The sequence below is a fragment of the Cryptomeria japonica genome, chromosome 3 (assembly GCF_030272615.1).
Source record: "Cryptomeria japonica chromosome 3, Sugi_1.0, whole genome shotgun sequence".
In the NCBI taxonomy this organism is placed as follows: Eukaryota; Viridiplantae; Streptophyta; class Pinopsida; order Cupressales; family Cupressaceae; genus Cryptomeria; species Cryptomeria japonica.
This window is the reverse complement of record NC_081407.1, coordinates 465,890,142-465,899,664: the sequence shown is the minus strand read 5'-3', so window position 1 is coordinate 465,899,664 and position 9,523 is coordinate 465,890,142. Positions and strand designations below refer to the sequence as shown.

At 37.1% G+C, this 9,523-nt stretch overlaps 1 protein-coding gene across 7 annotated transcripts in view; it reads left to right on the top strand.

The window, feature by feature from the left end:
• Window positions 1–3,769: 3,769 nt before the first annotated feature.
• The window catches only part of LOC131078410 (ubiquitin-like domain-containing protein CIP73), a 142,596-nt gene continuing 136,842 nt past the window's right edge, over window positions 3,770–9,523 (top strand). For 5 of the 7 annotated variants that reach the window (XM_058016100.2, XM_058016103.2, XM_058016102.2 and 2 more), the window contains exon 1: window positions 3,770–3,953. The gene's annotated coding sequence lies outside the window, so the exon portion shown is untranslated. The remainder of the gene's footprint in view (window positions 3,954–9,523) is intronic. The other 2 variants (XR_009113781.2, XR_009113783.2) reach the window with 1 other exon arrangement.

The following is a 9,523-nucleotide window of genomic DNA, read 5'->3' as shown; positions in this document are numbered from 1 at the left end:
AATGATCATACCTTGGAATTTGGAGGAATGCATTGAATGAATAGTTTCCGCTGCCATAATTATGCTGTCCATGATTTCGCGACTCGGGGTGAATCCATGTTGTTCCAGTGAAATGATCTTCATCAGAATCGGTTTACGACTGTGTCACCATGGCCTTGGAAAGAATTTTATGTAAAGAATTACATAAGGAGATGGGTCTGAAATCCACAATGGAAGAACAATCCTACTTTTTAGGGATCAAAGCAATGTTGGTACAATTTATCTCCTTAACAAACTTCCCCTGTTTTCTAAAATCTTCCAAAATTATGAGAATGTCATTCCCCATAAACCCCCAACATTTTTGAAAAAATTCCACTGTGAACCCATCTGGGCCTGGAGCTTTGTTTGGATGCAGGTCAAAGACAACCTTTTTAGCTTCCTCTAAAGTGAATGGACAACATAGCGATTTGTTGTCCTCCTCCGAGATCTCATTTAGAATAATATCCGTCATCGAATGGGGTTGAGATGGTTTGTGCCTGTTAACATCACCAAGCAGGTCCTTGAAAAAGTTCACCGCTTCCTCCTCAATGGCTTCAGGAGAAGAATGCTGCTTGCCTTCCTGATATGTGATTGAGACAATTCTGTTCTTGTTCCTGTTAGTTTTTACCGAAGCGTGGAAAAATTTGGTATTCGCGTCACCCTCTTTAATCCAAAGCTCTTTGGATTTATCGCGCCAAAAAATTTCTTCTCTAAGAAGAATCTCTGCCAATTCCTTCTTGAGAGATAATTCTTTGTGATATGCATCATTAGACATCTCGAAGGTTATAGTGACAGAATTTAATCGAGATAGTTCCTCCTCAACTCTATTTCTTTCAGCAAAAATATTTTTGAAAGAATCTTTATTCCATACTTTAATCTTATCCTTTAAGAATTTTAGTCTTTTCACAAAGCTATAACTCGGGGTTCCCCTGTAAATATTACTTTCTTTCCACCATTGCTCGAGATGTGTAATGAGCTCACCATCTCTCCACCACATACTCAAAAAATTGAAGTTGTTGCTTCCTTTAATTGGAGCCTCGCTCAATTTAAGCTCCACAGGAAAATGATCCGAGAGAGAAATTGGGAGAATGGATGCCTCTACCTGAAAGGACGACTCCAACCAGGATTCTCCAATGAGATGTTTGTCCAATCTTTTCGAGATGTGTGCGAAATTTTCCCTTCGGTTAGTCCACGTGAAGAGCTCGTTTTTGGGACAACATCCATCAAATGATTCTATACGACAAATTCACGGAAGTCTTCCATGACCTTGTTTGACATTCTCAAACCTCCCTTCTTCTCATCTAAATCAAGCAAGGCATTAAAATCGCCAACAACTACTATCCTATCATTCCTCATATCATAGATTTTGTTTGAAAGGACATACCAAACCTGAGACTTCTCTTGAGTTTTTGTAGGTCCATAAACATTTTTTAAAGGGAATTCCATATTCTCCTTCAAGCTGTAAATGGTGCATAACATCCAACGTTTGGATTTCTCTATTAGTGTCACTTTGACCAAGGAAGGATTCCATATAACGCCCAAATCGCCAGCGACTCCATTGGCTTCTTGAAATACACCCTCCCATACTTTGCAAGACTTAATAAAACTATTCACATTCTTTGTACTAAGCTTTGTTTCCTAGATGGCAATTATGTCACAACTACATCTACAAAACGCTCGTTTAACCAAGCGTCTTTTGTCAGGAGTTGATAGACCCCTGACATTCCATGTAATGATCTTCATCTCTTGCCAAGAGAGAGCCCTTCTCCCTTAGCTTTCCTCATGAAATCAAATACACTAACAATGCCCTTCTCTTTTGCGCTGTCTTCCCTCTTTTGACGGTTGCTCCTCCTGCCTCTGAATCCTTTAGCTTTACCAAGAAGGATGTTAGCCGACTGATTGATACATCTCGAGTCAACATTCTCCAAAGCATCCTCTTGAAATAATTCCTCCTCAAAGTCCTTATCCAGTTCAAATTCCGTCTCAGATAACCCTTTGCAAAAGTTGTTAATTCTGGGAGAAGACGGGTCTACATCTCCCTCCTTGGTTCCAAAGACTTCCTGTTTGGAGGACTCCCCTCCCTCAACTGGACAACTGTGAACGACTACATTCTTGTTCTCCGACTTTCATCGATGATAAAGATCCTTTCTTTTGTTGTTGCGGATGAGATCTAGTTTCTTGATTCTTTGCAACTGAATCCGAAATCGTTTTCTCCAACTTTCGCCTCCATATTTGCGCTGATCTCCTGAAAGGATTCCTAGCCTTTCTAACAAACATTCTGCATTCCTCTACTCCATGAAACTTGCTACCGCATCTGGGACAATGACAGATCTCTTTTTCAACTTCTATCTGCTACCTCCATGCACCGTTCGACGAATGTAATGTGATGTACTCCAGGATACGCCTGATTGCCGCTATCCTTAATCTAGCATACTTACACAGATTGTCCTCATCATCAATGTCTATCTCCAGCACCGTCCCAAGCATTATGCCGATCTTCTCCAGAAAGACCTCACCCTAGTATTCAATCGACAAATTATAAAGGCTTACCCATTTCGGGCATGAATAGACTGCCAGAGGAATGGGATCAAAATTCGGTGTCCAAGGTTGCAAATACACCGCATGCTTATCTGCAGACTAATTCTCCTGATTAAGGATACGATCTCTTTCCGATTGATTTTCAAAAAGCACCACAAAAAAGCCTTTCAGAGTAAATTTGATTACGATCCGTTCACCCCACTTCTCTTCTACCCATAGTCTGATATTTTTCCTTGACTAGTTAAGGTCGGTAATCCTTGCGATCACCGCTTGTTCTTCCTAGAACTGTCTATCTTCCTCCATCTCCTCCATGAGATCCACCACCATCTCATCTTCTTCTACGAAAAGCCTCCCTTTCGGATTCCCTGCAAAACCCTATGCTCCGCCATTAACATCCAACGGTTTTTGCAGAGCCGGTCTCCCCATTTTTCATATACACACATACACACACATATACATATACACACATATATTCCAAGTAATCAATTGATACGTTTTTCCCTACAAGCTTTCAAGTCTGAAAAGATGAGAAAGATTGCCTCACATCAAAAAAGTATTGAGTTATTGAAATTGTCTCTTTATTTAAAAAAACATTCTTTTTAGTACAACAAATCAATAACACATGTTCATATTCATTGACTCACTACACTTCTTAATGTTGAAAGTGCAAGTTATATAATATTAAATTATTATCATGGTTAATGAAATATCAAAATATAAATTATCGTAGAATACTTTGATCTCAATATTTAAAAAATTAATTAAATAAATAATATAATTTCTATAAAAAAATTTCTTATTTCAAATTTGAGATCTTTAGTCTTCTAGTGAAGTTTAATGGGTTTGAATGAGTCCACTAGAAATTATAATCACATAAAAGAGATGAGATTGAGATCATGCCTTAAGCGACTTTAACAATATGAATACTCCTAAATCCTTGGCTCTCAATCAAAACTGTTTTAACCTAAGGCTTATGCACCCATATTAGATAGCTAAACCCTCCAAAATAAAAAAAAAACTGAAAACCACATAATCCCTTATAAGATTATAATACGCTATTTAAAAGCAAGATAGATCTATATAATCCAACTATTTAGAATTAAAAAACATAAAAAAATAAAAATTAGCCTTGTCATGTGACTAACAGTGTGATCTACCTTGAAAGAAATAACCAAAGGGTTCCTCGAATTAGCATTTAATTCGAAGACCGAATTGGTAATCATAAAAGTAAAAAGGAGAACTCGAGACGGACTCCAAAACAAGTCTCATCCGCGTTTATATTTGGGATTGTTCGGTACAAATCCACAGGCTGCTCCTGTGAACCATCTTCTTTCTCTCTGTCTCTCACTTCCTATTTAGCTGCGGATCGATTTATACAGTTCCATCTTCTTCCGCAGGTGGGTCTCACTAAGCCTTTTGCCATATTTGATGTTCAATTTCGAAGATCATTTTTTAATTTATAGACGAAAAGGTTAATGATTTTTCTCAGGAAATACTGTTTAAAATTTCGACAGGGTTATTTCATCCTTAGAAGGGTTTTTTGGTAAGGTTTTAAAGCTCGTCTTTAATTAATCATCAATTTCCTTAGTAATTATGAATCAAAGGAAACTACTTTTCTCTTTTTTTCGTTTCTTCACAGGCTTACATTTAATAGGTTGCATAGCCCATTCGTGGCAAGTCAGGGTTGTGGCGAAGCCCCATTACCTATTTTTGAGTTAGATGTGTCGTAGTGTTTTCTCATATTCAAGTACACTCAAGCAGCATTGCATACATGGAAACGACAGTCATCTACAATCACCATAGTTTATATCTAATTGAATTTCATTTATATGGGTCAGTTAAAAATCTTCTGCCTACTTTTTCTGAACTTTACTGGTTACCAATTACTGTTGATTTTGAGAGGAAAACATTACAAGCTCAATGAATTTTCATTGTGAAGGACGAAAAATAAGGATAATGATATAAAGTCTTTTGGTCACCGAGTTCACGAGCCTCTGGTTGTTCCACAGTGGGGGCCTCTATTATTTCATTAGTGCCTATGCTGAGTACGTTTAGGAGTATCTAGCAAAGTGGTTCGATGCGGGCTAAGTTTTCCCTTACACTACATATTTTTAAAAGAATTCATCTGAAATGATTGGTAAATGTTTTGGTAGAATATAATAGGATAACCTCAACAAACTTAGGATGCTCCTAGCAATAAACCTCTTAAGTGCCATTATATGATTTTAGCTCTACTTCTCCAGCACCCAGCGAAAATATCCCTTAAACAGTTATGGATCAGAAGTATCACATTTCATTGACGGCGAGGGTATTTACTTGAATTGTAACATTCTCCATGGGACTCCACTTAGATTTTATGTAGTATCTACCCTACTAAAACAGTACTTGTGTTCAATGAATGTATAAGAAGGTGATGAATTTCGTTCTGGCATTTTTGCCTGACCTTTGTTTTGATGCATATTGAATAAGCTGTGATGGTTATATCTGTTGGATTATGGTCGATTACAGATTGCACGCTTATGACTCCTACTCTCAGAGTCATACTCTGAGCAGGCTGTTTGAGACAAGTAACTCTTGATTTAGTTGTCTTTGTAAAGAGAATTGTGGTTGTACGGAGGTTTGTAGTTGCAGTAGAGGTATCCTCTTGTGATTTTGAATGTATTGTTATGTTGAGGAAAATTCAGAGTTTTCTGTATAAACAATAGTTTCTCCATTCCTACTCTCATCCCAATTTAGTGCCAATTTTTTTATTAAGAAGTGGTTTAATTTGGAGTAGAGTGTGTTTCTTTACAATTTGGTGCATCTGTTTTATTAAGACATAATTATCATCCCGAAGCCCTGCTATAGTTAGTTGTTCACTAATAGGTAATTCTATATTGCATTCGTAATTACTTCGAATATGTGTAGAACCTAAAAACCAAACAAAGGTCATCAACTAGGGCTATCTAAGAGGATCAGAGTATCCAAGAAAGAGTCAGAAAGTTTCATCAAAATCCATTATGATGATAGCAAGTAAGGCAGGGGTTCCATGAGGGCGGTTTAAGCTCTATTTTTAAGGAAGAGGTGGTCCCATGAATAATAAAAATTTGTGCTACGGGATGAATAATACAAATTTTAGCAATCAGATTAGCAGTAATTAACAGAAAATAAGAATGCAAAGTAAAGTAAGCACATAACACGATGATACCCTGGGAAAACCTCCCTCTTGGAGGAAAAACCCATCAACTAAGATCTCAGATCTGATTGTATTAGGAGCAGAAAATAACCAGTTACAAGTTCACCCAGCTAGGGCAGAATAGGAGCAGACTTATCTGAGACTTAAATTTTGATCTGAACTTAATGGATTTCCAGAATGATAAAGAGCAGACCCCTAGTTTATGTTCACAGTCTGCAGGAGCAGATTTAGGCAAATATCTTCTACTCAAACATGTTTGCCCAGCATGAGGAGAGATTCGATAGGCTTGAGGGTGATTCACTTGCCTAGAAACCCAATAGGTCACATGAAATCAGGTTCGCCATGCATGATAATGACTTTGCTGTCCTCTAGGAAGAATTCGCTGTCTTCTAGGGTGATTTCGTTGACTTCTGAAGTGCAGATCGGAATTCGCATATAGCAGAAGATGATTGCATGAATGCATATCTTTGTGACCTCAAGTCACTCCCCTTTTATATGCCTTCAAACACTTGAAGATCTAGGTCGGCCTTGGAGAGATTGGCGCCAAGTTACATAATTTAAATTACATAGGTCTTGCCCCAAGTTACAAGTTACACATTCAATAGGTCCTGACCTATTGAATTACAAGTTATATTAACCGATATGCCCAATTAGGGACACACGTTACATGAAGTCCTTTACATGTTACAATTATAGGAATTTACTTTACCCGTTCAAATAGGGCCCAATACAAAGGCGAATTGCTAAGGCTGAAGGCCCATTAGTAATTCAGCTGACTAGGTCGGCCCACCCAAGGGATCCGACCTAGCTATACATCAACCAAGCTTAGGGATGTTATCTGCCACTTGTCAAACATCTAAGTTAAATTTCTATCAAAAAATAGTTTTGAAGGAATGAATTATTTTTACTTGTTTTTATTATGGACATACAAAGATATCGTATTCATCAGACCACCAGCTTCCTTAAATTTTGGAGCTTAAAATTTCATGCTGAACTACACTAAAAAATTCATGGGACCACCAGCTTCAAACTTTTCTTAAAAAATCTCAGCAACTCCAGTTCTATTTTTTAGGAAGCCCCCCTCCATGAGAGCCCAACCTAAGCTCAGAAAATGCCATTTTTATTAGAGCACTAACATTTAAAGTGCTACTTGTTGGTGGCAATATGAAACCTATGTTTTACATTACTTTGTGCTAGTTGCTGATTAAAATCAAGATCAGGCATACCATTGTTCTTAAATGTGTTTTGCAGAATTGCTTAAACTTGTAACTTTTTGGATATGTATATAATGATTATGACTATCTACAACAAACATGAAACTTGATGGTTTTTTTTTGTTAATCTAGACTTTACGATGGAGCAGTCACACACTTGTTGTATAGCTAGGTATCGTGCCAACAAATTTGAAGATAATGGGAGTGTTTTTACTTTTTCATACCTATTGCTTTGAAATTAAGTTTGAATTGTTTGCAATCACATACTTCTGATTGGATAGATGGCATACCAACAAGTATGAAGCCTATCGTAATGTTTTCATGTCTATTTCTTCAACATTTTTTGTATTTATGTTTTTGAGAGATTTTTGTAGCCCTCATAACCAAAATTTGCAGTTTTTATTTCAAGTAGTGTCATAAAAAAATTGTGTCAATATTCATCTGTTTGAAATAGAGAGTACTCAATCTAATGCATGTTACAACACAAATAATCACTTGTTATCTTGAAACATTGATTCTATTACAACATAAGACCTATTTTGTCTTCTGCACTTATTCTGAAATCTTGAATTGCCTACTTATATTTATCAAATCAAGAATCTAAAACATTCTCTTATATTCATATGATTATTACGTAAATGTGTCTCTAGTGCAACAATGTATTGGCAATAGATTACAAAACACAAGTAATGGATTTTTGCCTTGCAAGCACAAGGAATGTGTAATTTCTTTACATTTGCCATAAAGTAGTAGACACTTTTAACGATTTCTGCTGTAAGATATATGATATTATAAAAAAGCTAATTTATTTGTTTGGTTGCACTAGTACAATTTTTTTGGTGGGGTCAGGTTCTTTTGGTACATACATACAGGAATTTGTTTACAAATATACACGTTTGCAGCTTGAAAACATGACTTAAGTTCAAAAGACCACATAATATGCATATAATAAACAAAACTAACATAACGATTAAAATTGCTACATTGATGCCAATTCATCAAACTCGAGCGGTACGTGAAAAATAAATTGAATGAATGATTCAATAATCGGATGATTATATTGAACGATATACACACGTATATATAGAGGTTACAAGGCGATGTTCTATAATTAGAACATAACGTTAAAGTAAAAGATTAAAGAGCTAAAAGCTAAATTAAGCTTAAAAGCTAATTAACTAAAAAGAAAAAGCTAAATGCTAAATAAAGCTTAAAAGCTAATTAATTAAAAAGAAAAAGCTAAATGCTAAATAAAGCTTAAAAGCTAATTAACTAAAAAGCTAAATGACCATTAAACAAGGAACTAAATATAGGTGACTAAAATATAATTAAATATTCTAATACCTTCCCTTAATGGTCATGCTATCTATCACACCAAGCTGCCCTCTAAATTTGAGAAACTTTGCCGGAGAAACTTTGCCGGGCTCAAGGACTTGGTGAGGATATCTGCAGTTTGATCTTCTGTAGGAATGTACTGCAGTATCACTGATCCATCTTCAACATGCTGGTGGATGAAATGACAATGAAGCTCCACATGCTTTGTCCACTCATGGAAGACTAGATTTTTGGCTAATTTTAGAACCCCTTGATTATCACAAAACAAGGGAGTAGGTCCTGGTTGAGACATTTGCATGTCTGCAAGCATCCTACGTAGCCAAATTGCCTCACATGCTGCCTTAACAGTTCCCCGATACTCTGCTTCGGTCGAGGAAAGAGCTATTGCCTGTTGCTTCTTGCTGGTCCATGTGACTGCACCTGTACCCAAGCTGAAAACATACCCAGAAGTTGACCTTTCTGTCATCAACACAACCTGCCCAATCTGAGTCTGTAAAACCAACCAGCCTAGGATCTTTGCTTTTGCTGTACAGAATGGCAAAATCAGGAGTGCCCTTCACATATCTAAGCACACGCTTCGCTGCAATCCAATGTTCAACTTTTGGGGCTGACATAAAGCGAGAAATATAGCTCACAGCATAACTGATGTCAGGTCTAGTGGCGGTGAGATAGATGAGGCTGCCCACTAGTTGCCTGAATGAAGACTCACCCACTACAGGTGAATCTGATTTGGCTGATAATTTGAGCCCTATCTCCATAGGTGTAGATGCAAGTTTACAATCTTGCATTCGAACCTTATCTAGTAGGCTCTTGGCATACTTTGACTGAGAAATGAATATGTGGCTATCAGTTTGCCAAACCTCTACACCGAGACAATAATGGAGAAGTCCCAAATCTGTCATATCAAAATGCTGACACAAATTCTGTTTGACCTGCATGATCAGATGTGCTGCATTGCCAGTAATGATGAGATCATCAACATAGACTACTATAAATAGAATATCATCACTAGTATGTTTGACATACAAATTGGGATCTGAAGGAATCCTCTGAAAGCCTTGATCAATCAAGTACTTATCAATTTTGATGTACCATGCACGAGGAGCCTGTTTGAGGCCATAGAGTGCTTTGACTAGTCTACATACCTGGTGTTCCTTACCGGCAAACGTGAAACCTGGAGGCTGCGTCATGTAGACTTCTTCTTGCAAATCACCATTGAGAAAGGCACTCTTGACGTCCATTT